Source organism: Fragaria vesca, linkage group LG7, assembly GCF_000184155.1.
Source record: "Fragaria vesca subsp. vesca linkage group LG7, FraVesHawaii_1.0, whole genome shotgun sequence".
In the NCBI taxonomy this organism is placed as follows: domain Eukaryota; kingdom Viridiplantae; phylum Streptophyta; class Magnoliopsida; order Rosales; family Rosaceae; genus Fragaria; species Fragaria vesca.
In genome coordinates, this window is record NC_020497.1 from 13,306,602 (window position 1) to 13,315,473 (window position 8,872).

Here is an 8,872-nt window from a genome sequence, read left to right on the forward strand (position 1 = left end):
TACTCTCTCTCTCTCTCTCTCTCTCTCTCTCTCTCTCTCTCTCTCTCTCTCTCCATAGGGTTAGGGTTTCAACATTTGCATTTCTCCATAGCATGGCTGTAATATCCCGAAATTTTAGATACTAGTTCCTATTTATTTTTATTTGGTTGACTTTTTAGTTGACTTTTTATTCATTGGGTTTCTCATGAAACTTCCTTCACGGAAGTTGTAGAGCATGACGATACGAGTTCGTAGACACGCGGCACGCGTAAAACGGAATTCGTATGAAGAAGTTATGGTCAGCAGAAGTTCATGACTTTATGAGATTTTTGGTTAAATAGAAAAAATGTGAGGGTTGTTTTTAGAAACCCTATTTTTTAGAAAAAACCCAACTCTTCTCTCTCCTTCCTCCCGAGCCGCTCCCGCACCCTCACTTTCGCCGGCAAGAAACTCAGCCGTCCGACCACCGCTTGGACCGTCGCCGGTCTCTTTGGGTCCGCTCGGCCATCGCCTCCAAGGCTGGAGTGGTGTAGCACGGCGATTCAGGCCAGAGACCAAGCTCGGGGTCGGAGAAGAACGTCGTCAAGTGGCCGCCAGAGTTGGTGTTTTCCAGTGAACCCGGACATCGAGGGTGCTCGTTTCTTGACGTTTCTTCCTCCTAAATCACGATTCAAGCTTCCTTTCACCTCGTCTTGAAGTCTAGAAGTTGGATTGGAGACACTCCTTGGCCGCTCTGTTTTTGAACTTTTCCTGCCGATTTGGCTCAAACGTCAGGTATAAAAAGTGTTCCTTTTGATGTGCTATTGGGTGTTGATGTTGATTTTATTATTCTGTGATTTTTGGTTTAGATAGTCAAACTGGGTTCCAACCCTTTAATCGGGTGATTGGTTACGGTTATGATGATTCTACTCTTATGTGAAATGTTGTGTAAATAGTCAAACCGGGTTCTAAGTCTTTAATCGGGTGATTGGTTACGGTTATGATGCTAGTATTATTTTGTGATTTGATATTGGACAGTCAAACTGGGTTCCAACCCTTTAGCCGGGTGATTGGTTACGGTTAGGAATAGAGCTCTAGTCCGTCTGTCGGTGTAGGTCATGGGAGATACCTTATGGTATCTGGGACCTATGGGTACACAAATTGTTGTTGTAGGTCATGAGAGGTATTTATTAATATCTGGGACTCATGGGTACATGTTATTTGTAAAAGTGTTGAAAATGTGGTTTTAACTTTGTTCTTAATTGTTGTTGTTTAACTCGTTTGAATATCTCCTAAACTATGCTTAATGCAGGAGATTCTTCAATTCTTAATTGTGTGATTTTTTTTAGTGGAATTCCTAAACTATCATTATTTGCAAGATTCTCTTATGATTGATTGTTTAGTGAATTGTTATGTTTTCTCAATTTCTCTCTTTGAATTTAATTGTTGAGGCAATTCCTGAACTAAGTGCTAAGCAGGAATTTCCGGTTTCATTTTGGGTGATGTTAGGTTGAGATATTTTTGGGAGTTACTCATACGGGCTATTTAGTTTACCGGGTTTGTTGTTTTACAACCCGATGCACCAATTCATGGTGTAGGGGTTAGACCTGCAGGTGATGATCAGCAGGTTTGAGGCGGAGGCGTAGTGCAGAATTTTAGTTTCTGTGAATTTTATTTTATTTCTTTTTATGGCAGTTTGTTTTTAAGCTCATATGAGCGACTTTATTATTACTAGACTTTTGAAGTTGATGTAATTATGGAGATGTAATGTTTAACTCGGTTGTTGAGTTTATTTACATTTACATTCTAGTATTTGTTTAGTTTGGAAGTTGTTGAGCAGGTTTGAGATATTAAGATTTTTAAGTTATATCATGCCCAAATTTTTGAAAATTTATCCTTCGAAAATTGGGGTGTGACAATGGCCTCCTCCATCGATGCTATGGCAGCACGACTAGCGACATCCTTGGCACTGGCCGAGGGTAACTTGAAGATTGATCTGCGTCTTTCTCAGGCAAAGGGTCTAAGACAAGCCAATGTTTTTATGCTTGGCAAACTTCTCATAACAAGAGACTATAATTAAGATGCATTCCTGCTAGGGTTTTTTTTTCTAGAATACTTGGCGACTAGATGGATCGCTGCAGGTGGGAGAAACTGTAGGCAAGAGGGTCCTATTCACTTTCTCGGATCCGGCCGATCGCTACCGTGTTTAGATGGGCGCACCCTGGGGTTTCAACAGAGCCCTGACAGCCCTAGCTTACTATGACAACGTTGCTCCTACAAAATCAAAGTCGTTCTAGTGTTCAAGAAAGCATCCTACTGGGTGACGTTGTTGAACGTTCCACCAACGTTTCGATCAGAGCATATGATGACTATGATAGCATATACCATCGGTGATCTCATGGAGATTGACAAGACGGCAAAAAAAGGGGGCAAGCTTCACTTCAGAGTCAAGATCTCGCTGATAAAACTAGTTCCCTTCAAAAAATGGTATGTGGTTTAAGACAATATTGAGCTTTAATGCAAGTTTTAGTATGACAGGATTTTTGGCCAATGCTCGGTCCATGGGCGGATCTAGGCATCTAGCATATGAGTCCCTAGGACTCAAGTCCCACCCAGATGATTTAAAGAAAAAAATAATAATACTACACTACATAGAGTCAGCCTATAAAAAGAAAATTACATCCATTTAGTCAGTCCAAGTCCACTCACAAGGGGAGGTAAATTATATAAGAAATTACATTTTTTTTTTTTATCTATACAAATCTTATCCCATGTCACAACCCACCCAAATGATATATGTATCTTTACATGCTTAGTGATGCTAAATTTCAGAACTTAGGTAATTATATTTACAACAACTAAAAGATCATTCTCTACCCCATAGATATCATCAATGGAAGGAGAATATTTAGGTAATTATAGGTATGGTCCTCTAACATTGAGAAAGAATATAATGAATCTATTTGTAATGACTTTGTGATAAATAAATTTGAAGCTGGTGAACTAGGCTTTATATCTATAAATTTTGTATTTAGTTTTTGTGTGTGTTACATATAAAGAGTTTTATGAATATTGTTTTGTATAAACACGTATTCGAGGGGTAAGGCTCTTTAAGTTTTCTTTTCCTTTCTTGGTGTATCCTTATTTTCAACTTATAAATTACTCTCGTACCGTCAGAGTTTTTTTTATAGTAAAATTCAAGCCCCACCCGGTTTTAATTTCTGGATCCACCCCTGGCTCAGTTTGTGGGATGGTGAACCACGTCACGGCGACACATTCTATTCTCGGCGAGGCACAAGAACAGGTTCCAACGGCACCAATTCAGGTCCCTGTGTTTTGTGCAGGAGCTTCCTCATCGACTGCAGCAAACCCTAGTTTTAAGGTTCATGAAAAATTTTTGGAATTATTTGCTAGCAATGAAGGTGACAAACTTATGGACAGTAAGCCTTATGCAGGGTTAATTGGTAGTTTGATGTATGCACAGGTCTGCACCAGACCTGACATAGCTTTTGCTATAGGCATTCTATCTAGGTATCAGTCAAATCCTAGTCATGAACATTGGTGTGCAGGAAAGAAAGTCTTAAGATATCTACAGAGAACTAAGTCTCACATGCTAGTCTACAGAAAAGTTGAAATCCATGTCACAGCACCTCCTACAAGCATAAAAACATACCCACTTGTGGACTTCATGTCATTAGGATATTCACCTGCAAAATCTGAATCGGTGTAACTTAGTAACTCAAGCTTTTCAACTTTTCTGTAAACTAGCATGTGAGACTTAGTTCTCTGTAGATATCTTAAGACTTTCTTTCCTGCACACCAATGTTCATGACTAGGATTTGATTGATACCTAGATAGAATGCCTACAACAAAAGCTATGTCAGGTCTGGTGCAGACCTGTGCATACATTAAACTACCAATTAACCCTGCATAAGGCTTACTGTCCATAAGTTTGTCACCTTCATACTTCCTCCCATTTTTAGTGATTTTAGTGAGCTTATCACCCTTAGACATAAGGACTGGACCAGGATTACAAGTTTCCATATGAAAACGTTTCAGAACCTTACAGATGTAAGCATTCTGTGATAAACCTAAAGCTCCTTGTTTCCTGTTTCTCTTAATTTCAATCCCCAAAACAAAATGAGCTTCACCTATGTCCTTCATATCAAACTTGCTAGATAAAAAGTCTTTTGTGGCTTTTAGCAGTTTCATATCAGTGCTGGCTAACAGGATATCATCTACATACAAGATGAGAAAAATAAAATTCTTCCTAACTGTCTTTAGGTATACACACTCATCAACTATATTTTCTGTAAAACCAAAAGATGAAATTACTGAATGAAACTTCTTGTACCATTGTCTAGAAGCCTGCTTAAGTCCATAAATTGATTTTTAAAGTTTGCATACATAGTTTTCATTTCCATGTTCCACAAAACCCTCAGGTTGCTTCATATAGATTTCTTCTTCTAATTCTCCATTAAGAAATGCAGTTTTAACATCCATTTGATGAAGTTCCATAACAAAATGTGCTACTAGAGCCATGATAATCCGAAAGGAATCTTTAGTGGATACAGGAGAAAAAGTTTCATTATAATCTACTCATTCTTTTTGTGTGAACCCTTTAGCCACAAGCCTAGCTTTATGTCTTTCAACGTTTCCTTTCTCATCTCTTTTTGTCTTAAAAACCCATTTACAACCTATGGCTTTATGTTGTGGATTTGGTTTTACCAGTTTCCACACTGAATTTTGTCTCATGGACTGAAGTTCAGCTTCCATGGCCAACTGCCACTATTGTTGATGATGTTCATCTTCAATAGCTTGCCTATAGGTTTCTGGATCATTATTTTCTGCGAGAAGCTCATCCATTTCTTGCAAATAGACTAGGACTGGAACCGGTACGGTAACCGACATTTTTTGTCAAAACCGCCTACCGCACCGACTCTACTCGGTAGAAGAAATCTAATACCACAACCGGCCACCGAAGTCGGTGTACCGATTTCTGGGTATACCGAGATTGTCGGTAGATGCGGTACGGTAACCGGTATATACTGACTTATTTCATTCATAAACCTCGAGCCTCAAATCTCGATGGTATATTTGTTGCACAACAAGAAAAGTAAATAAGGAACAATGGAGAAAGCCAGAAACAATGGAACACGAATCAAGTATAACAACTAAACCAAATCAAAACACAATTTCTCAGTTTTGGGGAAAAAAATAACTGAATGAACCCTAAATTTCCAGAATTCCATCAACGCCATCTTGGTTCCAATTACATGCATCAAATCGACTGAGGAATTGTAGAAGATCTCGGCAGCTTCGGTGATGATCTCGGCAGAGGAGACGGAGGGAGGCTAGGAGAGGTGATGATTTAGGCGGAGGAGACGCAGGGAGGAGAGAGAAAGGGTGGGCTTTGATGGACTAGATGTGGAAAAAAGGGTGATGGTAGTCTGAGTTTCTTTGAAAAAGAGAGATTTGTTGATGATTGAAATGGAGCAGAGGAGAGAAGAAGAAAGAATGACGAAGAGAAAAGGAGGGCGGCGAGGAGAGAAGAATCTATTATATATAATGTGTTAAGTTCCAGTTTTGACTCAATAAAGCAATAAATTTAGCTTTTGCATATAGATTAATAAGAAGAGCATTTGCTCTAGTGGTTGGGGGCGAGTCTCTCCAACTACGAGGTGTTGGGTTCAAGTCTCAACTTTGGCAAAATATCATGTATTTTGCGTTTGGAGGCGTATGATATACTGGTATACGTATATTTCGGTCGGTACGGTATACCGACCGTGTAAAAAGTTTTGTACCGTAGCCGAGCCGAGATACAAACTTGGTACGGCTCAGCCGAGCCGAGACTCTTGGTTACCGACTTGTCGGCTACCAATTGTTGTTGGCTCAGCTCAAAACTCGGTTGGCTCGGTTTTCTTGGGACAAAATGCCAGCCCTAAAATAGACAATGTAGTCACTGTTTTCATCATAAGTGGGTTTTCTTTGTCTTTGGGATCTTCTAATTGATGGTTCAGCAATTTCTGGTTGTTCTGCAGTTTCTAGCTCTATGTTTTCATTGTTTTCAGCTGCAACATGATTATTTTCTGCTTGTTCTTCTACTACAATTGGATTTTGATCTATATTTTGAGTTTGCATATTTTCTGAATTTGTGGTTTGATCATGCAGTAAGGGTAGATAAGCTTTTAACGTTTCATCATTTGAGACTTCCTCAAAATCTGAAGAAAGATCTTCAAAAACTGAGTTATGTATAGTCTCATCTAGGAATTTTGCTTGACCTGTTTCAAAAATCCTTGGTGAATTTTGCTTGACCTGTTTCATGATGAAACAGAAATTAATCACCACCTCCACAATGCAAGCTGAATCCATAGCTTTGTATGAAGGAGTCTGTGAAGGCTTATGGATCAGGAATTTTTTGATACAGATTGAAGCTCTAAAATTCATAGTTCAGGGAGCACTTAAGATGTTTTGTGACAATGAAGCAGCTGTTTGCTTTGCCAAGAACAGCAAAAGATCAAACAATTCAAAGCACTTGGACCTTAAGTACTACAGTGTGAGACAAAGGGTTGAATTTGGTGACATAGAAGTACTCAATATTGACACAGAAGATCAACTTGCAGATCCATTCACTAAAGCTTTATCAGTTGGATGTTTTCATAAACATGTTGAAAATCTGGGAGTTCTCTCAGATTTAGATGCCTGAGTTCGGTGGGAGTCACCTTTTTTAATTTTTAGGAATTTAGTTCTCATTAGTAGATTTCTATTCAATTTTTAAGATCATTTCATTCCATTGTATCTCATAGTTCATAAATAAAATTCAATTTTCAAAAATTCATATCTTCTGAATGATTAATTAAGTATGTATATATATATATATATATATATATGAATGTGTAAATGTATTGTGAAGTGAACCATTATGCAGGTTAAGAATAGCAAGTGACAGGTTCACTGTTCTACAACTTGCTGACAAGATTTTGGTTTATTTAAAATCATTCAGAGGACTTGAGCAAAAGAAATTCAAGGTAGACATATTCTATTTTTGCTCTTCTGTTTATCTTACTATGCTTATGTGGTGTGCAGTATCTGGTGTTAATGATCTTCAATTGATTTAGTCTTTTGATTAAATTCAATCTTAGGTTCTGCATCATTTATGCATATTGACCAAGCTGGATAAGTTATGAGTTGTTCTTATATTTCAATGCGCACTTTAGAACTGATATAATTCTGATTACATCTCAGTTACTATAAACAAAGATAACTTGGTCCAAGTGGAAGATTGTTGGAAAATAATATTGGACGTTGCATTTATCTTTGGCTGCATAAAATAGTTTTGAGATTAACTTGAATATAATCAGTACAAATATAAATGTAAAACTCTGTCCTGTTATCTATTGAGGTGTATGTCTCTCATTAGAAGTTGGAGACTTATCAAGTTGATTAACCTGATCAACATTGAGTTCTTGAGATAAACCTAAAGACTTGTATCTGATAAACATTAAGTAAACTCGGACTCCTTATGGGATGAGCATAAGTTATGTTCTAGGCCACTATATATACCAGTAGAAAGTCCCTATGCTAACTACGCTTTTTCTTGAGAAATAACATTCCCATTCTGTGAAGAAACAAGTAGTATAGCATATAAGATTTTCCTTGGTTCTGTGTTTTGTGAGATTGCAGTTGTGTTGTTGTGTTACTGAGAAGGATGACTACTGTGAATGGAACCCCAATTGATGTTGGCCCTTATGGTAATCACCTAGTGCAACTAGGAAACTCTTTAAGCTATTGGTTTTATGATTTCTACAGTATTGTGTTTGTGCTTATTGTGAAACGATCTTGACTTAAGTTATTATGCAATTCAGTTTCAGGTATAATATATAGTTTCAACTCCACCTCCACAATGCAAGCTGAGTCCATAGCTTTGTATGAACAGACTAGTGTCACCACCTCAACTCCTAAAATGATTAAAATCAATGCAAATGAGTTTCAAAATTCATGCATATATATATTTGAATATGTGTATAGTACTGCAGTATATATACATTTCAGCCTATATAGTTAAACATGAATGTTTAGCTGCATAAAACTTATAACCCTTTGATTTTTCACGATACCCTATAAAATTGCAACTCACTGTTTTGGACCCCAATTTTTCAGTTAACTCATTTGGTATTTTAGCTTCAGCCTTGCATCCCTATACATGTAGGTGGTGCAGGCTTGTCTTTCTGCCACACCAAGTCTCAAATGGTGTTGTTTCTACAGCCTTGCTGGGTGCTCTATTGCAAATATAATTTGCAGTTCTTAAGGCTTCACCCCACAAGAATTTTGGCAGACCTGAGGTGCACATCATGCTCCTCACCATATCTAGGAGTGTTCTATTCTTTCTTTCTGTTACTCCGTTTTGTTGAAGGTTGTATGGATTAGTGTACTGGGCCTTAATGCCATGTTCCTGAAGGTAAATAGCAAAATGTCCCTTTTGATGGCCTCCCTCAGTATATCTACCATAAAATTTCCCTCCTCTATCAGATCTCACATTTTTAATTTTTCTTTCAAGCTGTAGCTCCACTTCAGTTTTGTAAATTTTAAAGGCTTGGAGTGCTTGTGATTTTTCTGATAATAAATAGATGTAGCAGTATCTTGAATAGTCATCTGTGAAAGTTATGAAGTATGTGTTTTTACATATAGTTTCATGCCTAAGGGGTCCACATATATCTGTGTGTATAAGTTCTAAGAGATTTTGGCTTCTTACTGCAGTTTTGTTGTGTTTGTTAGCCAATTTTCCCTTATAGCATTTCACACATTCATTTAGATCATTAAAGTTAAGTTCATGTAGAGTCTTATTTTTTATAAGTGTTTTAAGCCTGTCCTTAAAAATATGCCCTAATCTTCTATGCCATAAAAATGCAGACTT